Raw genomic sequence first — 27,369 nt, forward strand, 5'->3', positions numbered from 1 at the left:
CACAAAAACTAACTTTAATTAAATACGCTGCCCTGGGTGGCAAACCATAATTATGAAAGTCCAATCAAGACAAAAATAAGTGTAGAAGAATAAAAATATTTCAATGCTTTGGCTGCATGACAGCTTACTTAATATCTAGATGGAAACAAAAGGTTGTGAGGCATGAAAAAATAAATTACTTTTTAAATACTTTACTGGAATGCCAGTCAAAATCAAGTATAAGAAAAACCAGAAGCACTCAACTCAAACCACTTCTCCTTGCACTGCAGTTCTAATTATAATATATTCAGCTTTATTAAAGTATCAAGTAACATGCTGAAAGTAGAAATCTGTGTGATGGCCCCACTTGTAAAAATGTTTCTTATCCAAAAAAGACCTGCTGCCTGACAACTTGTTTCATGGGGAAAACATGATCAAAGTAAAAAATGAAAAGCAAACAAGAAACAAGCTCAAGATACATTGCTTAAAGGACTACTGTACAGGTTATGGACCACACATGATTGGCATTCTGTTTAGTTTACGGGTAAAGTCTGTAGAGATGAATGGAAGTCTCCAACAAGTGTAATGAGCTTTTTAAAATAATGGAATCCTGTCCTTTAATACCCAAGGCTTATACATCATCTAGTCAAGTATTCTCTGCATGGCAACAACAGAAAGGCGTTCAATGTTGACAATTCTTTAACAATATGCTTATTAAAGCTTACTTGCATCTTACGATCTCAGACAAGCTTACCTTATGGTCATTAAAGCATTGCTACTTAAACACAGAGCAACAGGCACTTTGAGTAATAAGCATAAATCTGAGTAATAAGCATAAATCAACAGTACAAAAATATGACAGAAACCAGACCATTCTGCAAAATCAAGGACAGATGAAAAGCCACTGTAGTACTTATGCAGTGTGTCCTCGCCATCCAAGGTAGACAACTACTCCTTGCCTTGCTTGGACACATCCAGAGTCACTAAATGGGGGGGCAACAAGTATGTCACAATTTGAAATGTCTCTGGCTGACTGTGATGGCCCTGACACATTTGTCATACCTCTCAACCTCAAGAGCAAGAAATCTGGATAAAGCCATACACAGAAGTGGGACAAAGGCCCAAAAATAAAAATAAGGACAATTTTTAAATATTGCTCTAATAAACTTAGAAAGATAATAGAATAGGTCTCTTGCATTAGTATGAGTTTTCTGAAGGGTATACAATCTGAAACTCAAATGTCTGTCATTTTCTAACTTCAGTCTTTAGTGATTTGTCACTAATTTGCAAAAAACACAATTTTATAAAAAATGGACCAAAAATGTGATGCAAAAATATAAAATAGACACACAATACAGCTGCTACCTGTCAAAGAAGGGACACTTTAATATTAGTACTGCTACCTTGAGCAGCTGACAAAATAAAAGAATCTACATGCATTTCAAGTAATCTATAACTTTGATTATTACAGTTATTTCTTAATTGTAAACCCTCCATGTTTTCTTCCAAAATTGCTATTTTGCGGAGGGATTATTAGGGGGAAGAGCAACAGTTTGAGCCAAAAATTGGGGACAGTTGAGAGGTTGGCTATGCCTAATTCTATAAAGCAATTTATTTGCATGTACCTCTCAACCTGTTAATGCAGTAAATCTGAACAAGGCTAAATATATTGGGGGCATATATAAACAGTACTAAAAATTGCTCTTGTATAAATTGAGATAGTTGATAGAACAGCTCTTACTTTAACATGCATTTTTCTGAAGGTTATGAAGTCTGAAATTTATTATTTAGTGACTTAATTCATAAATGATTTGCCAGAAAACTACAAATTTTATGAAGAACAAACCAAAAATAAGAAGCAAAAATCTATTCATTCTTTGAAAATCTGGACAGTTGGGAGGTATAGTTCAGCTGGGCCTGTCTGAGTTTCCTGCCCTTCCCCCCTGACAAAATAATAGTTGAATGGAGCCTCTGCAGCCATTACAATGAACCATTACTTGGCTATTTCACTCCATTTACCATAAACACTAATGTGCATACTGCTTTACTTCTATGATGAGTTGGACTTCATTTGAAAGTTTTATTTTGTATTTTACAGCACAAACACTAAGTCATCTGCTAAACAAAGCAATGCAGTCTCACAATGAAAACTTAGCATTAAAACTTCTCTGCCCAAACTCACATTCATTGAAACAGCATTGAAACCCACATTCAAAGAAAATACATTTTGCCAGTGGCAGATAAAGATTAATTTTGGGCTGTTTTCAAATCATAGGCCCCTTGCATATGAAACATACATGTGCTCTTTGACACACCTTCCTCATTGTACTAAAATTACATTCCTTGTACAATACAGTGCACTTGTTAGAGGGTGTTTTAAATTTGTTTTGAACATTTTTCCAGTAAGCAATGAAACAAAATGTATGCACTCATAATGGCAAAACTGCCCAGTTGAGAACATTTATCATAAAAAAAGTCTACTCAGACTTCCACAGTCCACCATTATTAGTAAATATACACAATTCTACAGTCCACCATTATCAGTAAATATGCACAATTCTACAGTCCACCTTTATCAGTAAATATGCACAATTCTACAGTCCATTATCAGTAAATATGCACAATCTCTGAAGTAAGTCACCTAAATAATTCCACATTAAAGAAATCTGTAACTAATGAAGAGGTTTCTGCTAGCAATCACCTTTATATTTCATGGTTTCATCGAAAAATAAAGTGTCTGTTGCCCCTCAGCAATAAATTGCCTATATTACATTAAAAAATGATAAGCTAGTAATAATATTGCAAGAGGAAATGGATGGCAAGCTGATAACAGACTCATAGTATCTTCACCAAGGAGAACATTTTCAGTACAGCAGCATCCACCCCTTGTGGGAGTAGAACCCACAGCCTTCTGCATCAAAAGCAAGTACTTAACCTGTTGTGCTATAGTATTAACAAGGCAAAACACTAAACTTCTGTTCCCCTGCAGCTCTCAGCTCCTTGTAAAATCTACTCAATACTCAACTGCATCTCAACTTCGCAGCTCAAGAAAACTGGAAAAAGCCAAAATGTATTGGGGGGGCAGGTCAAAGCCCAAAAACCAGGGACACATTAAACATTGCTTGTATAATCTTGGAAAGTTGCTATAATAAAATGTTGTGTTGCCACCATACATTTTACTGCCAAGGTCCCTGAGCAAAAAACAGTCAGAGTAACATACCACTATGCCACATCAGCTGCTTTGTAAAAGAGAGGAAGACTGAAACTTAAATGGCTATCATTTAGTGAATTCAGTTCTCACCATAGCTGTCAACCTCTTAGTACAAAACACCTGGACAAACCCAGTAATGAGGGAATACAGCCCTCAAACATATTCAGTTAATTCAGTTCTTGCCATAGCCGTCAACCTTAGCACAAAAACCTGGATAAAGCCAATAATGGGGGAATACAGTCCCAAAAATAGGGAAAAATTTAAAATATTCATCTTATAAACTTAGAAAATTGCTAGAAAAAAAAGGTTGTGTTACTATGTATTCTGAAGAACATGAAGTCTGAAATTCAAATGCCTGTCAATTTTACTGCTGACAGGACAAAAACAATTTTCAGCAGAGACCCAAGGATTAATACTAAAGACACGTCTTTGTAAAATGACAGGGCACCAGAGGAAATCCACACAAACACAGGGAGGAGATGCAGACTCCACACAGAAGGCACCCCAACCAAGAATCAAACCAGAAAACCTATAGCTGTGAGGCAACAATACTACCACTGCACCATCAAATATGCAAGGAAGTAAACATTCAGAAATCTGAAGTCTGAAATTCAAATGCCTGTTAATTTTATTTAACATTTGTTAATCAGTACTACCACTGCACCATCAAATATGCAAGGAAGTAAACATTCAGAAATCTGAAGTCTGAAATTCAAATGCCTGTTAATTTTATTTAACATTTGTTAATCAGGACAGTCTGGCTTGGAACAAAAAAAAACAATTCTCAGCAGAGGCCCAGGAAGAAATAATGCAGACATGTCTTTGTAACATGGGAGGACACAAAACCAAACCCACACAAACACAGGGAGAAGATACAGCCCCCCCCCCCCACACACACACAAAGAAGGCACCTCAGCCAAGAACCAAACCCAAGAACCTATAGCTGTGAGGCATCAATGCTACAACTGCACCATCAAATTTCAAGCTTTGCACTATTTAAAAACCACAGATATTATGAGGAATAGATCAGATCAAATATGAGGCAAAATCTGCAATTTTTAAATGGTGGTGGGTAGGGAATTCAGGTCTTTAACACCTGCATACAGGGTTCAAGCCTGAGGTATTCCCTACCACACCACCATGAGTCTAATCACCAGTACATCCCACCTGAGGCATTTACACACACACACACACACACACACACACACACACACACACACCTGTAAATCCAGTACATAAATCAAACAACACAGTCCTGTAGCAAATCCCTGTCTGTACATAAATCAAATCCAATCCCTACACATTTACCTGGTCCTGTAGTACGTCCGTAAACCCACCATATCATATCCCGATGAGACTGCAGCCACCATACATCCAGTAAGTAATCCCGCGCAAAATCTGATCTTGACAGTTACATTTCCCTTTTCAATACAAACTGTGAAAATATTCATTTTCATGAAGCTTGAATTCACATTTAACATGGGTTTCTGTTTTAAGCAAAATAAGCCATCGGATGCACAGTTGGCATTCTTATACCACTTATCCAGGGTCCTCATGGTGTGGACTGTAAGAGGTTTAAAGCTCAAAGTACATCACTGAGTAAGACAGAAACTGAAATAAACACTGTGAAAGCTAATTGCTTTTCCAAACCACTTCATATGTGCTGTTATTTAAAGCTATCTGCTTACTGTACTGCATAGCTGAAGACGTGCATCAATTTCCCTTTATATGTATTTTTGTGGTTCACTTTATATGTTTTGCTTATACCATATCCTTGCAGTACAAATTTCAGCCAACCCAGCTCTCCTTTGTAAACTAATTTGTGTCATCAGGGTGTTATCTACTTCTGATAGACAAATACCATCTAGAGTACCTAAATATCTCGTGTGTAGATGATCAGATATGTGGCTCCACAAAGACACACACAACTCAAAATTCAGCCCCAGCTTCACATCAGAAAATTATGACTGGCATATGTCAGTTAGTGATAGGCAAACAGCAAGGCAAAAATAATTTTCTGAGGACCTGTGGTGCTTCGCGGATCCTTGGGTAATATCACAGAATTTTATATGTGCCTAAAACTACTTCATAAAGGTAGCCATAGGATGAATAAATGGCTGAAGGCAAAGGTAGACTATAGAAGTATCAAGATCCAAGTCCTGCTGCTCTGCGTTTTCATTGCCTTTGCTTTGATCTACATTATTTATGATAGTCAGGCAAAAAAAAAAAAAAATCCAGAGACATGACCACCCATGTCATGGCATGGCACAATCATCTGCCATCTAACTACTAGGCAAAGCTACCTTCATTCCAGCGTAGTATCCCTAGCAAACAGGATCACAAAGACCAGTCTTATCATTTTGGAATAGACTACAAGCCCTAGTGCCTGGACTTCTCTGTGTAGATACAGCAGCCTTTACTCCTTCAAATATTTTGATTATGTGGTAGTTTCTGGCCATCCCTCCACATTCTCCAAAGGAGACCATCCCTATAACTAAAATAATAAGAAGAACATCAGTAGCAATAAAACTTTACTGACATAGAGCTTCAGCTCTCACAGACTTCTAAGGTTAAAAGTAGCATAAAGCAGCAGCTTATATAAGAAACAAGCAATTATAACTGTTTTACTTCTCATAGAGAGTGCCTGTTTTATGTTGCTTTGAAACCTAGATGGCCTTGGCAAAAGCAACTCACTGTGTAGCCATCAAAGAGCACACAATCCAGGAAAATGTTTCTACTCTAAGGCCTTAAGGTCCCAAAACAAGATTTCTATGGGCTACACATGTAACTGTACAATGTTGCTTGCATTTTGACATAATTTCTTGATATGAGTGATGTAGTCTTTCAAAAGCTCTTTTATTGTGTGTAAATGGCTCACCGCAGTCTTTGATTTCTAACAGATATACATTGGCAGATGTTGCTTCTCTGATTTACACCCCTACCTGAACCACAGCAACAGTTAAGGAGTCAGTGTACTGTTATTTCTTCCCTCTCTGACTGGTTCCTCAGATGCCTGGACAGTTAGTCACACAGGTCATTTGTGGACAGTCACATCTCTTTATCCATGCCTTGCAGCCAGTTGTGGAAAGATTGGAATAAGTGTTTATTCCTAGGTATCTCATAAAATGACAAAATATGAGTTTCAGTAGAAAGGAAGTTAATTCTCCTATCTTGTACTGGGGATAAAGGTGATGCTCAGAACATATTATGCCCTTGTTAAAATTATGGCCTGAACTCAGTTGGAACTTCCGTATATAAGTTTTAGCAGATTCTACTGCAATATACGCTGGTAAATAAAGATATCATCAGTGAGCAAACAGCATTCAGTTTGACACAATACCACTCGCATGTATTAGAGAGATCCTCCTGAGTATCTCAGTTAAGGGATCTAGCTAGAGAGGGCATTTTTTTCAGTTCCACCTAGCGATATCAAAATCCACAAAAAGAAAGAAAAGTACAGGACAGGAGTCTTAACTGATCTATAAAACTCTGTTCAGAGTAGCACAAAGGTCGGTGACCTAATAAAATATGATTTTCTCCACTAAGCAGAATATCAGTCAGCAGATTTCAAAGAAAGCCTTCACAAAAGCAATCAGCTACAGATGTGTACTGTTGAAGGAATGTATTATTGAATCTGGAACACATATAAGGGAAAAAGAGTTAACATAATACTTACTTAATTCTGCACCCGTCCTTCACTCTTTCTTCTGCTCTTCTACAGGCGCTGTCCAAATGATAAATCCACCCAAAAAAAAACGAAATAGAAATGAAATGCAAAAAAAAAAAAATAATAAAATGATCACAACCAAACCAAAGACAGTAAATAAAGATTCAGAAGCTAAACTGAACTGAACAACTGACTGACTGATTCTCGCTCTTTTCCCAGCGCATAAAGCCCAGGAAGAGAGCGACAACCAATCAGCAGCATTTTTCCAGCAAGCACGTCATGACGTGCCTGCGGACGTCGCAGTCTGAGCCCCTTCCATATCTATGTGGTTTGTGTCTCAACTGCATAGACTTCTGGGGAGTTCTGGGCATCACAATGATGCCTTTTGTTCCGGCTGCAATGAAAACATTGCAGCAAGAATTAAAAAAAAAAAAAAAAAACACTGTTGGGATTGAAGTGCAATGTGTAAAGGCTGTAATTTCGAGTCAACTCAAATTTAAAGTATAAAAACAGATTTCATTTTTTTTTTTTACATAAAAAAAAAAAAACAAAATAAACTACTCAGCTGTCTAGCTCAGGGGGCTGCAGTCCGGAAGCCCGATGCCACGAGCCGCCCCTGATTGTGTGCACTTTCTACATATGCATCTTTCTATACATATCTCTGTGTGTATGTGTAGTTACATAGATATATATATATATATATATATATATATATATATATATATATATATATGTGTGTGTGTGTGTGTGTGTATATATATATAATATATATATATATATCTATATATATACGTTTGTGTATATGTACCTTAGGTATGTTGATTGCTTCCACATTGTCCATTTCCTATGGTAGCCAGACTGCACTGCATGATATATTTCTGATACCAGCCTGACATCATACAGGTGAGATGGAGTACTGTTAACATCTTGTGCCCATGTTGGGTCAGGTCCTGGTTATGAGATTTGCAACAGTTGTATTGTATTGCAGGGCAGATGTGTTTGGCTGTGGGGGGCGTATATCTATACGTACAAGATGTATGTTGTTTGGGCCCCTTCACCCCCATTAACAGTGCATGTGGACATATATGTTTTTGTTATGCTCTCTTTTATATCTATAGATATATGTCTGTATATACATATATAGATATATATTTATGCTTACATTATATTGCTGTATATATATATATATATATATATATATATATATATATATATATATATATATATACATATAGATGTAGACATATATATCTATAGATGTATGCATATGTATATATATATATATATATATATATATATATATATATATTTATATCTATATCTACATATATAGATATGTTATATTTAATTATATATATATATACACACACACACACACACACACACACACACACACACACACACACACACACACACACACACACACACACACACACACACACACACATCTACATGTTCAAATACCTTTCCTGTACTGTTGAATGACTGGGCTGGGTGATATGTTTCTGAAAACAGTAGGGTTATGTATATCTGATGTGGCTTAGTGGTAAATCACTTTGACTATGGTGTGCAGGGTACTGGGTTTGAGTTTTGCAAAGGCTGTTTATTTTGTTGCTTGGCAGAACAAGGGCCATTGGATACAGAGGGATAAAGGCACTTTTAAGCAGTTGTAAGTGGGTTTACATGGTGGTAAGCACTGCTAACTTCCAGTTACAGTTTCTTATACTGATTTAGCTTTTCAATTCCTTAACCTGTGTAGGTATTGCTTACCCCCATGCAAACCAGCTTAAACCTGCTTACTGCTGCTTAAAAGTGCTTACTCCTGCTTACCCACATGCTAATTTCTTTAAAAGAAAAGAAAAAAGGGCTGATAGGAAAGTGGTGAAAAAGGGGCACAACGAGGGAAAGACAGTAGGGAAAATAGCTAGGGATGTACAGGAAGGGTTTAGGGAAGGTACATCAGGAAGGGTGTAGGGAAGGTCCATAGCTGCCCATTTCTTCTACAGCACAGCTGTGCATATGCACTGCATGTGGAGGTAGATTTGCTCACTCAAACCCCTGAGAGAGAGGTGAGGACAACAATAATATGTTGTGATGCTAATTAGACCAGATTACATGTGTCCAGTGGACATGTGCAAAATGGACAACCATGTATGGGGCAAGATTTTTGGGGGGGAACAGATTGCCCTTTTTTTTTCAGGTGAGAGTGGGATGTTGGGGAGGGATAGTAGGTATATTTAGGGAGGTAGGTTGGGTAGGTTTATAGACAAGAAAAACAAGGTGCATACAGCGGTGGTATATGACACATGTGGGGGGGTAAACACCTTGATGGGGAGGGGTGTTGGGAAATCGGAAGCCCATGAGCCCCGTAGTGGAAACAGTGAGACTGAGGTCCTCGCCCATGGGCTGTCACCACTGCACCTTCACAGCCCCGAAGGTGGATGTGCTGGGGGCTGACTCAGAGATCCAGGCCGACCTTCTAGTCGGGACATGCGGCCCTCGAGCTGGCATAGCAGATCTCCAAACTGGTGATTTAGCTCACTATGCACCATGACCTGGGCCTGGTGACAGGTGACAGGTTCCTGTCTGCACCCGCTCCCAGGGGTGGGTGAACCCCATCCCCTGAGGCGGTTCCACCTGAAGGTTGTGCAGGGCCAATGGAGGAGGAGGTCCTGGGTTGGGCCCCAGACGTGCTAGAGCCCGATGCCATGGCCAGCTGAGGTAGGACAGGTGGGTCCACTGGGACCCTCATTCCCATACATGCAATGGTGTTTATGTTTTATCAACATATGTGGGTTAGTAATAGTCAACACATTCCAGGATTAGGTATAACAGCATGCATAGATATTCCCATTAACCCAGACAACAGATATGGAACAGTTGCATAGTAAACAGAACACATGAATATATGTGGTGACAGCAGTAATTACAGCAGCATGCAGGTACATTGATGGCACCATAACACCAATGTTGGAGTATGTCAACATAGCAAATGCATAGAAACAGATTTAAATAATTATCAAACAATGGGACATATGTCCCAACATTACAGTGAAGTCATCACGTACCAATTAAGTTGGGTATTTAGCTTATTTTTGCACATATGGTGTGTGTGGGGGGGAGATGTCGATTAACAACTAGTATATTCCTGTAGTTCGCATTACTTTCCTCGTCAGTGCTGTTATCTGTACCTTACAAGTATTACTACACTACCCTATTACTTTAGTTTGGACAGTGATATGGCTGTCGACAACTATATACATGAACTGGTTTTACCTTCAGTATACACCTCTTACCTGGTACACCTGTGGAGGAATTGTTTGTTAACACTGTTTCTACACATACTCCCAGATTCCAGGTTGATGTTATGCACATACCTGTCTATCTCTTTTCACACAGACTCTGGCCATGTCTTGACCACATGCAGGTGAACCAGGACATAAGTAAACTATTGTCCTCTTCAATCTTTAGTGACTTACAACACTCATACACGATTTTCTAGACAGTTATATTATGTAGCACAGTGTGGGTGACAGTGATCAGTGATACCTTATTATTCAGAGCAACTGCAACACTCACAATGCCATACAATACCAGAGTAAGCAGTACCAGTACAGGGTGACAATCTTTTATTTCTAGGCACAGTGTTCATATTTGATGGACCTGTGGGAGCAATGCTTGTTAGCGCTACCTGAATGTTGCTACACAAATTATCAGAATCCACATTAGTATTATGCACATACATCTCACTTATTTCCTGTACACACTCTGGTCACAGCTTGACAACATGGGGTGCAGATGGGACATACTTGGCTTATTACTATCATAACATTTTGGGAAGTTGCTAGTGTGACAGGTCTAGTGTGACAGGTTTGTTCTTATAGATGTGTAGCGATCAGTTGTATTTCCTGTTTGCTGCCTAAACATCTGGAATCATCCCACTGATTTCCCAGGGGAATAGGGTGACAGGCAGCAGATATGGGCCAATATACTGGACATTCTGGACATATCTGTACAGTTGTGGGGTATGATTCTGTATGCAGCCTACTTCCACTCCCAAGATTCAGACCATGACTATGTCTGCTAACACTAAAACACTGCCTATCACAGTTGTGTGTGCTATATAGATATTGCTGTATATATCTTATCTGATTTTTGTGTATAATTCTCCTATGGTTTTATATTCTGACCTTGTATTACATCACTCTTATACAGGATTTCCTAGACAGTTATATTATGTAGCAGAGTGTGGGTGACAGTGATGAGTAATACCTTATTATGCAGAGCAACTGCAGCACTAACACTGCCATACAATACCAAAGTAACAGTACCAGTACAGGGTATCAATCTTTTATTTCTGGGCACAGTGTTCATATCTGATGGACCTGTGGGAGCAATGTTTGTTAGCACTACCTGAATGTTGCCACACAAAGTACCAGATTTCAGATTAGTATTATGCACCTACATCTCACTCTGTTACTGTACATAATCTGGTCACAGCTTGACAACATGGGGGTGTAGATGGGACATACTTGCCTTATTATTCTCATAACAGTTTGGGGAGTTGCTAGAGTGACAGGTTTGTTCTTACAGATGTGTAAAAATCAGTCGTATTTCTTGTTTGCAGCTTATATGTCTGGGATCATCCCACTGATTTCCCAGGGGGACAGCATGTCAGGCAGCAGATATGGGCCAATGTACTGGACATTCTGGATATATCTATAAAGTTGTGGGGTATGGTTCTGTATGCAGACTACTACCACTCCCAGGATTCGAACCATGGCTGTGTGTGTTAAAAATACAACAGTTCACGTCTCAGTTGCATGTGCTAGTTGGATTTTGTTGTCGTTTTTTTCACTGTTTTCTGTCTCTGTCTCTCTCAGTTTTACTAAATGACCACTGGGAATTACACCAGTCATATACAGACATTCCTACACATTTTATTTATGTTGAACAGTGTGGGTAACAGTGCTTAATACAACAGTATTATTACGTGATTGCAAATCTACATTACCATATGATACCAGAGTAAACACATGCAGTCTACCAGTTAGACCTTTATTGTCAGGCTATTATGCTTTTATTTACATACAACCTATATGAGACTCTTCCTGCCATATTCTCTGGTGTATGCACGACTTGCCTTAAACAATACAGGTTTTATGCAGGCAATTAACTTACTAATACTTTTATACAGTACATGCAAGAGTATTACTAATCTGCCTTGCATTGCAACCTCTCCAAGGGACATCCATGGCCTCCTGGTGCACAGCCTACTCGCTTGCCACTGTGAAGGACATAAGAGGAATATTTAGCCATACCTATCCATAATATACATGAGCTGGCAATTATTAAATAGGTAGTGGAGTGATACATCTGGAACCTCCCCTGTCCTCCTAGCCTCTTGGATCCACTGAACCAAGAGATCCCCCTTTCAACACTTCAGGTCAGCATAGTGATGCCTGACCTGCTCACTAGTTTGGGATATGCCAGTGGCACTGGTGAGGTCATGGGTGAGATTGTCCCAGGCTTCCACTTTATATTGGGAACCCTCATACTGGCCTTGCAGCAGTCTCTGCTCATGGTCTTTGACAAGGAGTCCTGCCATGATTCTGGACTCCTGGATTCCCCACCGCTGCGCCTGAAAGCGCACACCCTCTCCCATTCTAGACATGGTGCCTGCAAGGGGAAGCTACAACCAGTTATGAGATGCATTCCAGCCTGTTGGGTTTAAATAGGTTCGATTTCCCACACTTTGATGTGATTGGACGGTTTTGAAAAGGCTGAGGTATGGGCAAACCTGCTTACCTATGGTCGGCATTGTTTAAAGGGGTATACCAATGAGCAAATTGAGTTAGCTGGCGTACACATTGCTAACACCTACTAAGCTGGCCTGTGCAATGCTTAGTGTTACTTAATATTTAATTTGCATTCTATTTGCTTTTTGGCATTGATTTATTATTCATTACATGTTATATATGTGTCTGGTATCCACAATTCATGTGTATGTACACTGCATGGGGTCCTTGTGTTTATTAGGGGACTTCAACACTTTAATACAATTACACCTCACATCTGGGCTTACTGCAGTACTCCAGTTCACATATTTATGTCATGTAGTAGGTTATTGAACATAAGACTGTATATAGATTCCTTTCACAAGTTCAGTTTGATTTTACTATAGTGAGGAATTTTTTTGGTGATACCTCAGTCTTATGTGCTGCTGTGATGGCTTAGTGGTTAACTACTGTAGTCTACAGGGTCCTGGCTTCAAGACCTGCAAAGGTTGTTTATTTTGTTTCTGGCCAGAATAGCGGCAGTTGCATACAGAGTGATTAAGGCACTTTTAAGCACTTGTAAGTGGGTTTGTGCGGGTTTGCATGGGAGTAAGCAATGCTAATCTCCGGTTAAATATGTTTAAAGCGAGTTAGCTTTAATATTGATTAACCTGTACGCATTGCTTACCCCTGTGCAAATGGGCTTAATCCTGCTTACTACTGCTTAATAGTGCTTACACTTGCTTACTAGTGCTTACTCCCTCTTACCACTGCACTAAATTAGACAGTAATGTCTAATGGCTCTTGGGAAGGTGGGGATTTGGAAGCTGTATGGAGTTATTCATTACACATTTTACCTTCCATTTGTATCCCTGATCCTGTGTACATATACTGTATGCAGTACAAGTGATTATCTGTGGACTTTGCAATATTATGACACTGACACCTCACAGCTGCATTTAATGCAGTACTCCAGCTCACAAATATATGTTATTTAGTAGGTTATGCAACTAAAAATATTGGTCATAAAGTGATTTGACATGGAAAATGGTATGTGCTGCAGTGGGACTCGAACTGGGAATGACTGCTCATAAGGCAAACGCTCTGCCTACTACACTATTGCTATACTGCTTCATTTGCATATATCTTGCGTTTTATCCTCTTCTGCCATTTAAGCTGCATTAACTGTAGCTAAGCAATTAGCAAACCCGCACACCTATGGTTAAATTTAATCTGTTTTATAAAAAAATAAAGTATCCCTATATTTTTTTTGTTAACTATTGCTCTTGTACACATGGCGGGATGTTGCTGGGGGTATGCATACACCTATGAGCGGTCTCGCTCATTCTTTTAGGACTTTCTGCTGTTCTTCATTGCAGGGGCATGTATATTCTGAGAGCTGTGCTCTCAGAGACAACCCCTGCACTCTTACATGATCCGTTTAAGATAAGGAGCTCAGGGAGCACACCTTCATTAATATGCATGGTGCGCTGCCATCCTACTCCTAAATGGCCACTTCCGTGTAGGACTAAGCTAGTCCTGCATGGAAGAATAGTAAATCCAGGGGAATTTTAAAAGTTGCAAGGCCAAATGTGTCATCATACATTGTTTTATTCTAAACATGAACTTCTGTGTGTCACACATTTAAAAAGGTTTGATAAGTCTTTAAGATAAAATTGCTACTAATATTGTGACATTCATTATAAATGAATAAAGGAACATATGATTAAGACAACAGCTACTATGAACATACAAAATGCAATCATTACTTAGAAAAAATGTTAAGTATCCAATTAAAATTAAGTGGCATATTTGTAATAAGTCTCTAATTGGCAGATCTGAGATAATGTAATTCCTGTCTATTAACATTTTAACATATGGTCAAAGGTTCAGGCTGCTAAGTGTTCTTTCAGATTGATAGCTTGAAATGTGCAGTTGAATGATTAGCACTAAGAATGACTTCCCTTTTCACAAAAAAAAGGAATTCTAAAGTATGATGTTGTTAAAAGATGATTAAAAAGAGGTTACAAAATTGCTACACGTCATCTAATGCATTTTCAGAGAAATAAAATGCCATCTGCTTTTCTCTTTAAATTTATTATGCTGTTTTTGATACTGTTATTGCCTTCAGGTTACCCAAGTGGCTTATGTTCAGTTATCAGCACAGATATATGTTGTATCTGGCTCAGAGGGAAGAGGAATAATGTGTCTGTGTCTATTCTCCTGTTCTGGGGTGACAGAGTGAGACATACTGGGGGCACACAGGTATTACTCAGGTGCTAGTGATGATACTCTTGTGGCTATGCCAGTAACCTGATGCTACAGTGCAGAGAAGTGGACATTTGAGACATGTATATACACGCACATATATATATATATATATATATATATATATATATATATATATATATATATATATATACATATATATACACACATATATATATATATATATATATATATATATATATATATATATATATATATATATATATATACGTATATGGGTACATGTCAGATGGACGAAAACCCATATCACTGAGACGACATAGCCAAGAACATACATTACCCGACAATGGTGAGTAGTGCAGACTGGGAGTTATTCCCATTCCCTCACTGTAGTGCGATCTTGGAGTTGGTATATTTAACTTGGGCGGGTGTGGGGGTACAGCCCTCCACATGGGGGGTGCAGGGGGGGCTTGCCCCCCTGCTAGACACATTTTAATGTGTTTTTTTGAATGTATTACGGGAACAGGAATGTATTGCGTTCCGTATTACATTGACTTACTGTTGTCGGTGATGCATGTTGTCATCTTGGCGATGTGGTCATTGGTGATCTAGGTTTTCGTCCATCTGACATGGACCCATATATATATATATATATATATATATATATATATATATATATATATATATATATATATATATACACACATATATATATTTATGTATATATATAATATGTAAAATGGGTGTAACTCAAACGGTGGAATATTAATTTGGTTGAACATTTCGTAGGTGTAAAAAAAGAGAATGCACAAATGAGTAAATGTTCATTTGCATGAATCACATGAGGTTGAATTTAGCTTTACATAGTGTAGAAAAGTATGACTGTGCCAGAAAAGTAATATTTGACTAGAAAAAGTGAAAGTGGTGGTTGTGAAGATGTGCAAGACAGTGTTACAGCAATTTCTGTGAATATGCAAGTGTTCACATGTAAAGGATATGTAAGGGGATGCATTCAGTGTTCTGCATGGTTTGTATTGTGTGTGTTGTATGTCTTTGTATTGTGTGGAGTTACTGATATGGAACAGGTTTTTAGACAAGTAGGGTTGGGGGCAGGGGTAGCGTTGCAGTTAGAGTTAATACAGGAGTAAGGTCATCCCACCAACTACACCTCACTCCTGTGTGCTAATTCTACCCTGCCCCTAACCCTATACATTATGTTACTAAAAGACCATTTGATCTTGCTTTTACAGCTGAGGTTTACTGACACAGGTCTCTTTTTAGTTGGAAAGAAGCATTCAATGTTTTATGATTTTATTTTGTTAGTCAAACTAAAAAACACTGGCAGCCACAGAAAAATGAACTTTTAAAACCATATCCAGAGTAAAGCATTTAATTCAAAGCTTTCATCAACCAGACTTCATCAGAAAAACAAATAATTCTTAAAAAACATCTTTAAATACTTAAAACCAATCAATAACAACACCTTTAATTAATCAATTAATTTAACAATTAAACAATATTAAAAAGCACTTCATATTAAGAAATAATAATAAAAATGTTAAATGATCTTATATTTTATTAAAACATTATAAAACTTAAATAGTAATTTTTTATTAGTCAAAAAACATTTTATATTCACCATATTATTCAAACCTGGAGGAGCCTCTCATGTGAATGGTAATGATTTAGATTTTCATAATAAAATTAATTTCATTACTCAGTTATTTTTAGATAGAGGCTATCCTTTAGAGTTGTTACACAAGACAGCTCTGGAAATCAGTTACAGACGTATTAATGTTTTTCTACCTATACTTTTAAAAGACTTCAACAGTAGGAAAAAGGCTATAGATAAAGGACACAATTCATTACCTAAATGTTTTATAGACATGATTTTATATAGTAATAAGATTAAATCTACTATCCAAGACAACTGGAACGTTATAAAAGGAAACAGTGATTTATATTAAGTTTTAGGAGGGGCACCATATTTTGTGTAAAAGAAGAGAGTTAGCATCAAAAGTATGCTAGAAACTTGTGACACTTATGTCCCCCTTCATATAACTGATAAATCTAAGAGTACATTTAAATGCAACAGCTGCAGTGTATGTAGGTAAATACATGAAGGACCATATTTAAGTTGAAATCATTTATTTTGTACTATCAGTATTCCAGGTAGGTTTACGTGCACCACAGCTAATATAGTTTATATAGTTTCATGTTCTGGGTGCCCTGCATTTTATGTAGGCATGTCTACTAGGAGCCTTAACAAGCAGATTAAGGAGTATTATTATGCAATAAAAATCAAAGATGAAAAAATGCACTTTATAGACATTCTATCTCTTGTGCATTTTATAAGAAATATACTTTTATTATTTTAGACCACCTGAGACAAGATTTAAGAGTTGGTAACCTTAAACACATGGTGGAAAGAAGAGAGACATATGGCAAATTAAGCTAGGAGCAGATAGTCCCCCTTGTTTGAATGATATGGTGAATATAACATGTTTCTTGGCTGATAGAAAGTTGACCATTTAAGGTTTATAATGTTTTAATAAAATATAAGATCATTTAACATTTTATTCTTATTTCTTAATATGAAATACTTTTAAAACTTGTTTAATTGTTAAATTAATTGATTAATTAAAGGTGTTGTTATTGGTTGGTTTTAAGTAATTAAAAATGTTGTTTGTAAGAACTATTTTTTTTTCTGATGAAGTCTGGTTGATGAAAGCATTGAATTAAATACTTACGCTAAAGATGGTTTTGTTTGTTCTTTTGTGGCTCCAAGTGTTTTTTAGTTTGGTTGATTGTGTACGCTGGGAATTTTCTGTTTTTGGTTTTCAAGTTTTGGCTTCACATTTCCCAAGGCTTGTGCTCCAGAAGATGAACTGCTAAATCTTATTTTACACCCGGTTATGGATAGCCAAAAGCACTTTATGCCAGGCTTTTTATTAGTACTTGGAGACTTACAAAAGTCTCTAACTACATTCACTAAAAGATTAATTCATAGTGATGGTTTAAAAAGTGTTTTTTTTTTCTAACAATGGAGGAGAGACAATTAAGGAGTCTATGCTGCTACAAAAATGGTTCGGTTAATGACATTCCATACAAAGATGTGTCATCTGTTTTAAATTTCTCCTTTGACCCATTTTTTAATCAAGTAAGCTCTTTGAAACATATAACCATTAATAAGAACCTTTCAGGTTTGTTTTTTGAACTTGAAAAGGGGCTCCAAAAATATCATGCTATGGTTGTAGAAAATAAATACTCTGAGAATTGTATTTCTTGTAAGATAGTCCCTAAGGGGCCTTAGGTTTTTTTAAAGCCCCTAACAGAGTCACTAAGGAAGATCTTTTTTACCAGCAATTAACTCTGTTTTTTAACAATGCTGGTATTGGCTATCTAAAGCTTTTGATTAAGTACAATGCCAAGGTGATTCAATAGCTCAAGCCATAGACAACAATATTAAAGAGCAAACAAAGGGTCATTGAGATTTGCAGGAGGACTATGAAAAAATACTTTCTGCTGTTGATAAGCAAGAAATAATTAAAGTCCAATGTAAAAATCAAGAAAATAGAGCATGATATTGCAAACTATGACAATGGTATAGCCTATTTCTTTGATTCTGAGAGCAAAAGACAGTTTTCTAAATTAGATAATCAACTGAGAAGTACATACAGCAGTGTTTTGACAAGAGACACCGGCCCTTTAAATTTCACCAATAAACAGACAGGGAATAAAGCAGAAGCATCAGGAACTAAGCAGGAATAACTTGCCGGTCTTCTACAGCAGTTTCAATTAATTCACAAGTATCTGAGTCTGTGAATTTAGAAATAGGAAAAAATAGCAATGTTTCAGGTTCAAAAAACCCCAGGGGACCAAAGAACAGGACTGGGTCCAAGCAAAGTTGAGGAAGGAGTTGTTTTCACAAATAATCCATACAGAATGGAGTCAATTGGGTTCTTGTGTAAAAATACATAATTTAACAGACATTGAGCTGACTTACACGCATAAGCGTGTTTTAGAATTTGGTTTTAATTTTATACCAATTAGGTGAGCTAATATCACAAACACGCTATTAGAGTTGAAGTTGTATATGAGAAAATTGAATTTAATGTTTAATATGAAAGAAGTCAATATTAAAAAAGTGTTAATAAGCCTTCAGTATACAATCCAACTTTACATTATACCTTAAAAGTATTTGAACATTTTTGTGAAAAGGATATTAGTCCATGTTCAATGTAAGACCATTATTTTCTTATTTTAATTTGAATAGAGAGAAAAGGTGGTGCAGTGGTTAGCATTGCCGCCTCACAGCAAGAGGTTCTCTGGTTCGATCCTCGGCTGGGGTGCCTTCTGTGCGGAGTCTGCATGTCCTCCCTGTGGTCGCGTGGGTTTCCTCTGGGTGCTCCAGTTTCCTCCCATATCCCAAAGACATGCTGCAGGTGGATTGGACACTCTAAATTTGCCCTAGGTGTGAGTGTGTGCATTTGTGTGCCTTCTGTGGAAGGTTGGGCACCAGGGTAGCAACTCAACACCGTAAAACTCCAATGCCAATCATAAGCGGACAAGGTGATCCGCTGTGGCAACCCCTAACCGGAAAAGCCAAAAGATGAAGAAGAGAGGAAAGGAAGATTTTGATGGATCGTAAAAATAGCAACAATTTACCCTTTATGAAAGTGAATAAGGGGGAGGGATAGTCATTATGAACGTATCTGATTATTATAAAGAGATGGAAGAGATGTTACACAATGAAGGTGAATATCGAGAAGTCTCCTTTGATGTTATTAATAGAAGTCATAAATATGTACAATTTTGTTTATATGGCCGTCTTATGAATGGAAAAATAGCTGTGGATTTATATGATTTTTTCAACTGTAGACAGTCCAAGAATAGGTGTATTTTTCGTTATATCTACAATCAACAAAAAAAAGCTTTATCCCCCCTTCAGGCCCCTTTCTTTGGCCTCTGGAAGTGTTACAGAAGGGATTTTGTTATTCTTAAATTCAGTTTTAAATCCTTTAGTTCAAAGTTTACCCACATAGATTAGTGATTCATGGGATTTTTTTAACTAAATCAGATTTTTCTCTCTTCATAATATTCATGACAATACTGAGTTTTATATTTACAGTGGACGTAGTGTTGTGTTTACGACCATTCCTCAGCAAGAAGGGCTGGAGTTTGTATTGAAGTTTTTGCATAAGTACACTTCATTGAGTGATTCTTCTATTAAATTGTGTATTGCTTTATTGGAATGGCTGTTGGAAAATAATTATTTCATATTTAATAAAAAGTACTATAAACAATGTAAGGAGTTACCATGGTGGCTACAGTAGCCCCAGCCTTTGCTGGGTTAGTTTTAGGTTGGTGGGGAAAAAGAAATATTACCAACCACAAGTCTCTTTTCTAATGTTATTTTTTATCAAAGGTTTATTGATGATTTATTTTTTATTATGAAAGGTTCTACCACCTCTCGTGTTCAATTTTTAGAGGAAATTAATGCTAGTAGTAGTTTTTTGTCATTTACGTCTGGAGAGATAAGATGTAGAATTTCCTAATTAGATGTAGAACTATTTGGGGATAGTTCCAAAAGGGCTTTCTCTAGTAGAATACATAGGAAAAATACTTAAGTTAACAGTTATCTTCATTATAAGAGCAAAAATCTGAGTTTTGTCAAGAAAAATATTCCTAAAGGTAAGTATAGTAGAGCCCCTTGTATGGTGAGTAATGCTTTAGATTTTCATAATGAAATTAATTTCATTACTCAGTTATTTTTAGATAGAGGCTATCCTTTAGAGTTGTTACACAAGACAGCTCTGGAAATCAGTGACAGACATATCAATGATTTTCGACCTATAATTTTAAAAGGTTTCAGTAGTAGGAAAAACGCTATAGATAAAGGACACAATTCATTACCTAGATGTGTTATAGACATGACTGTGGATAGCAATAAGATTAAATCTACTATCCAAGATAATTGGAAGGTTATATAAGGAAACAGTGATTTATATCAAGTTTTATGGGGGTGAGGGCACGTCATTTTGTATAAAAGAAAAGTGGTAGCATCAAAAGTTTGCTAGAAACTTGTGACACTTATGTCCCTCTTCTTATAACTGACAAATCTAAGGGTACATTTAAATGCAACAGCTGTAGTGCATGTAAGTCTATACGTGAAGGACCATTCCCTGGATTCACTATACTTCCGTGCAGGACTAGCTTAGTCCTGCATGGAAGTGGACATTTAGGAGCAGGACAGCAGTGTGCCAGCATATCAGTGAAGGCACACTGCCTGAGCTCCTAACGGACATGGAGCGTGTACGAGTGCAGGAGGCATGGCTGAGAGCAGAGCTCACAGAATATACATGCCCCTGCAATCAAGAACAGCAGTTTTGGAATAAGAATGTGCGAGACCACTCATAGGTGTTCGTATACCCCCAGCAACATCACCCCAAGTTTATAAGAGCAATAGTTAAAACATGAAATATAAAGAAGCTTTTTTTGTGAAACAGATACAATTTAACAGTAGGTGCGTGAGTTTGCCCATCACTTAGTTATGTTTAATGCAGCTTAAATGGCAGAAGAGGAGAAAAAGCAAGATATATGCAAATGAAGCAGTACTGCAATAGTGTAGTGGGCAGAGCATTCGCCTTAAGAGCAGTCATTCCCGGTTCAAGTCCCACTCCAGTACATTTCATTTTCCATGTCAAATCACTTTACGACCAATATTTTTTGTTGCATAACGTACTGAATAACATATATTTGTGAACTGGAGAACTGCATTAAATTCAGATGTGAGGTGTCATTGTCATAATTTTGTAAAATTGACAGATAATCACAAGTGCCCCATACAGTATATATACACAGGAATCAGGGATACAAATAAAAGGTACAATGTGTAATGGATGATAAATCCATAGAGTTTCCAAATCCACCACCTTCCCAAGAACCATTTGACATTACTGTCTAAATGAGTGCGGTGGTAAGTGGTAGTAAGCATACTTAAGCAGTAGTAAGTGGGTTTAAGCCCATTTGCATGGGGGTAAGCAATGTGCACACAGGTTAAGCAATACTGAAGCTAACTCTCTGTAAGCATATTTAACCAGAGGTTAACATTGCTTACCTTTGCGCAAACCCACACAAACCTGCTTACAATTGCTTAAAAGTGCCTTAATCACTCTGTATGCAACAGCCACTGTTCTGGCCAGAAACAAAATAAACAGCATTTGCAGGTCTTGAACCCAGGACACTATAGTCACAGTAGTTAACTACTAAGCCATCACATCAACACATAAGACTGAAGTATCACCAAACAGATCTTCACTATAAAAATATTAAACTTAACATGTGAAAGGAATGCATATACAGTTTTATTTTGTATGACCTACTACATAACATAAATATGTGAACTGAAGTACTGCATTAAGTCCAGATGTGAAGTGTCATTGTGATAAAGTGTTGAAATACCAAGGAACCCATACAGTGTACATACACATGAATCATGGATATCAAACACATATATAACATGTAATAAACAATAAATCAATGCCAAACAGCAAATAATATGCAAATTAAAATTGAAGCCACACTAAGCTTTGCACAGCTCTGCTTACTAGGTGTAAGCAATGTATAGGCCAGCTAAATCAGTTTGCACATTGGTATAGCCCTTTAAGCAATGCCAACCTTAGGTAAGCAGATTTGCCCATAGCTTAGCATTTTCAAAACCATCCAATCATGGCAAAGTGTGGAAAACAGGCCCTATTTAAACCCCACAGGTGGAAATACATCTCATAACTGGTTGCAGCTTCCTCCTGTAGGCACTATGACTGGTACTGGAGAGAATGTGTGCTTTCAGGCACAGTGCTGGGGTATCCAGAAGTCCATAGTCATGGCAGGACTCCTTGTGAAGGACCATGACCAGAAACTGTTGCAGGGCCAGTACCAGGGTTCCCACTACAAAGTTGAAGCCTATGACCATCTCATCCATGACCTCACCAGTGCCACTGGCATACCCCAAACTGGAGAGTAGGTTAGGCATCACTATGCTGACCTGAAGTGAAGAAAGGGGGATCTCTTGGATCAGTGGATCCAAGAGGTTAGGGGGACAGGGGATGTCCCATCTGTGTGTAAATATCAGTCCACTACCTGTTTAATAATTGCCAGCTCATGTATATTATGGATAGGTATGGCTAAATATTCCTGTTATGTCTTTCACAGTGGCATATCAGCGGGCTGTGAACCAGGAAGCCCATGCCTGTAGATTGCAACGGTTGCGATGTGAAACAGGTTAGTAATACTCTTGCATGTACTGTCACAGGAAATAAATCTAAAAGTAGTAGTAAGTTAATTGCCTGTATAAAATCTGTATTGTTTAATGCATGTACTGCATACACCAGAGAATATGGCAAGAAGAGTCTCATATAGGTTGTATGTAAATAAAAGCATAATAGCCTGACAATAAAGGTCTAACTGGTAGACTGCATGTGTTTATTCTGGTATTATATGGTAATGTAGAGTTGCAATCTCTTAACAGTACTGTTGTATTAAGCACTGTTACCCGCACTGTGCTACATACATAAAATGTGTAGGAATGTCTGTATATGACTGTTGTAATCCCAATAGGTCATATAGTACAACTGAGGGAGACTTAGATAGAAAACAGTGAAAAGATAGACAACATAATCCAAATAGCACACTCAATGGAGATGTGAACTGTTGTATTTTTAGCACACACAGCCATGGTTCCAATCTTGGGAGTGGCACCAGGCTGTATGCAAGATCATACCCCACAGCTGTACAGATATGTCCAAAATGTCCAGTAAATTGGCCTATATCTGTTGTCTGTTACCCTGTCTCCCTGGCAAATCAGTGGGGTGATCCCAGACATTTAGGCAGCAAATAAGAAATACAACTGATTATCAGACATCTATAGGAACAAACATGTCACTCTAGCAACTCCCCAAAATGTTATGAGAGTAATAAGCCAAGTATGCTCCATTTCCACCCCCATGTTGTCAAGCTGTGACCAGAGTCTGTGCAGTAACAGTGAGACATATGTGCATAATACTAATGTGGAATCTGGTAATATGTGTGGCAACATTCAGGTAGTGCTAACAAACATTGCCCCCACAGGTCTGTCAGATACGAAAACTGTGCCTATAAATAAAATATTGATATCCTGTGCTGGTACTGTTTACTATAGTATTGTATGGCATTATTAGTGTTGCAGTTGCTCTGAATAATAAGGTATTACTCATCACTGTCATCCACATTGTGCTACATAATAAAACTGTCTAGGAAATCCTGTATAAGAGTGTTGTAATTACAACTTCAAATTGCAAAACCACAGGAGAATTATAGACAGAAATCAGACAAGAGATACACAGCAATATCTATACAGCATGCTCAACTGTGATGGACACTGTTTTATTTTTAGCAGAAAAGTCATGGTTGGAATCCTGGGAGTGGTAGTGATCTGTATGCAGAATCATACCCCACAAGTGTACAAAATTGTCTAGAATGTCCAGTTAATCGGCCCATATCTGTCGGCTGTTACCCTGTCTCTCTGGCATATCAGTATGCTAATCTCTGACATGTAGGCAGCATTTCATGTCATATAACTGACTGTCAGGCCTATACATGTTTGGAAAATGTCAGTGAAAACAAGCCTGTCATTGTACAATTCACCAAATATTTTAAGAGGGCAATAGTCAAAATATGTCCTGGTTCACCTGCATGTGGTCAAGGCATGCCCAGAGTGTGTGCAATAAGAGATGGACAGGTATGTGCATAATATCAACCTAGAATCTGGGAATATGTGTAGAAACAGTTAGGTAGTGTTAACAAACAATATCTCCACAGGTATACCAGGTAAAAGGTGTATACTGCAGGTAAAACTCATTTCTTGTATATAGTTGTCTACATTCATACTACTGTCCAAACTAAGGCCATAGGGTAGTGTACTAATACCTGTAAGGTACAGACCACAGCACTGACTAGGAAAGTAATGAGAACTACAGGAACATACTATTTGTTAATTGACATCTTTCTCTTCCCACCACCATATCTGCAACAATAAACCAAATACAAAACTCAATCGGTATGTTCTACATTAAATCTACTGTTGGGACATATGTCTTATTGTTTGATAAATATTTAAATTTGTTTCTATGCATGTGCCCTGTTGAAATACTCCCACATTGATGGCATGCTGCCATCAATGTACCTGCAATGCTGTTGTATTGGACACTGTGGTTCCATATATGCATGTGTTCTGTTTGCTATGCAACTGTTCCATATCTAGTGTTTTTGGTTATTCCATATCTAGTGTTTTTGGTTAATGGGAATATCTATGCATGCTGTTATACCTAATCGTGGAATGTGTTGACTATTACTAACCCAGACATGTTGTAAAATTGAAACACCATAGCACGTTTGGGAAGGCCGGTCCCAGCGGACCCAGCTGTCCTACCACAGCTGGCCATGGCACTGGGCACCAGCACATCTGGGGCCCACCCTGGGACCTCCTCGTCTGCTGGTCTTGCACCACCTTCAGCTGGAACTGCCTCAGTGGATGGGGCTCACCCCCCCGGGAGCAGCCGCAGACAGAACACTGTCACCAGTCACCAGGTTCAGAGCGTGGTGTGTAGCGAGCTCTGCAAGGAGTTTGGAGATCTGATATGCCAGCTTGAGGGCTGCGTGTTGCCACTAGAGGGTCGGCTTGGCCCTCCTACTCAGCCCCCAGCACAGCCACCTTTGGGCTGTGAAGGTGCAGTGGTGACTGCCCATGGGTGGGGATCTCAGTCTCACTGTTTCCCCTAGTGGGCTCATGGGCTTCCGATTTCCAAACACCCCACCCCATCAAGGTGTTTACCCCCACGTGTCATATACCTCCCCTGTATGCTGTCGTGTCTGTCTTGTCTGTTATCCTACCCAACCTACCTCCCCAAGTATACCTACTATCCGTCCCCAACATCCCACTCTCACCTGAAAAAAAGGGCAATCTGTCCCCCCCCAAAATCTCGCCCCATACATAGCTGTCCATTTCACACACGTGTCCAGTGGACACATGTAATCTGGCCTAATTGGCTTAACAACATATTATTGTTGTCCTCACCCCTCTCTCAGGGGTTTGAGTGTCCAAATCTATCTCCAAATTCAGTGTATATGCACAGATGTTGCAGTAGAAGAAATGTGCAACTATGGACCTTCCCTACACTTGTCCTACACATCCCTAGCTATTTTCCCCACTGTCTTTCTCTCCTTGTGCCCCTTTCTCACCACTTTCCTATAGACCCTTTTTCATTTCTTTTAAAGAAATTAAAGTGAGGGTAAGTGGGAGTAAGCACTTTTAAGCAGCAGTAAGCAGGTTTAACCTTGTTTGCATGGGGGTAAGCAATGCCTACACAGGTTAAGCAATTGAGAAGCTAAATCAGTATAAGAAATGGTAAACGGAAGTTAGCAGTGCTTACCTCTGTGCAAACTCCTGCAAACCCACTTACAGCTGCTTAAAAGTGCCTTAATCACTCCGTATACAATGGCCCTTGTTCTGCCCAGCAACAACATAAACAGCCTATGCAAGGGTTGAACCCAGGACTCTGCATACTGTAGCAAAAGTTATTTACCACTAAGCCATGTCAGATATAAATAAACCTGATGTTTTCACAATCATATCATCCAGCACAGTCATTCAACAGTACAGGAAATGTATTTACATATGTAGATGTATGTGTGTGTGTGTGTGTGTGTGTGTGTGTGTGTGTGTGTGTGTGTGTGTGTGTGTGTGTGTGTGTGTATATATGTATATATATATATATATATATATATATATATATATATATATATATATATATATATATATATATATATATATATATATATATATATATATATATATATATATATATATATATATATATATATCCATAAAAACACCCAAAAACTGGAAGGAACCACAGCAAAATGCATTATACATATGTATGCAATATTTGTATCAATTGAATGATTGACTAATTGGTTTTTAGTGTTGATTGGTTCAACATGCTATAAAATGGAAGTGTTTGTCTTGTTTTACTATGTCTGAAGAAGCGGATGTTTGCTCCACGAAAGCGCTTACATCTTATATAATAAAGTCGTTTGTGTCACTTCTAAAGGATTGATATTTCATACCAGCTAAGAAGAGATTAATTATTTTGCTGTGGTTCCTTCCAGTTTTTGGGTGTTTTTATATATATTTTGTGGACTGGGTTTGCCTTTTTCAACAATATATATATACACACACACACACACACATATATGCATACATCTATAGATATATATGTCTACATATATATGTATATATATATATATATATATATATATATATATATATATATATATAGAGAGAGAGAGAGAAATATATATATATATATATATATATATATATATATATATATATATATATATATATATATACATATATATGTATATACAGATATATATCTATAGATATAAAAGAGAACATAACAAAT

The sequence above is a fragment of the Protopterus annectens genome, chromosome 2.part0 (assembly GCF_019279795.1).
Source record: "Protopterus annectens isolate FY-2018-M chromosome 2.part0, PAN1.0, whole genome shotgun sequence".
Classification (NCBI taxonomy): domain Eukaryota; kingdom Metazoa; phylum Chordata; order Ceratodontiformes; family Protopteridae; genus Protopterus; species Protopterus annectens.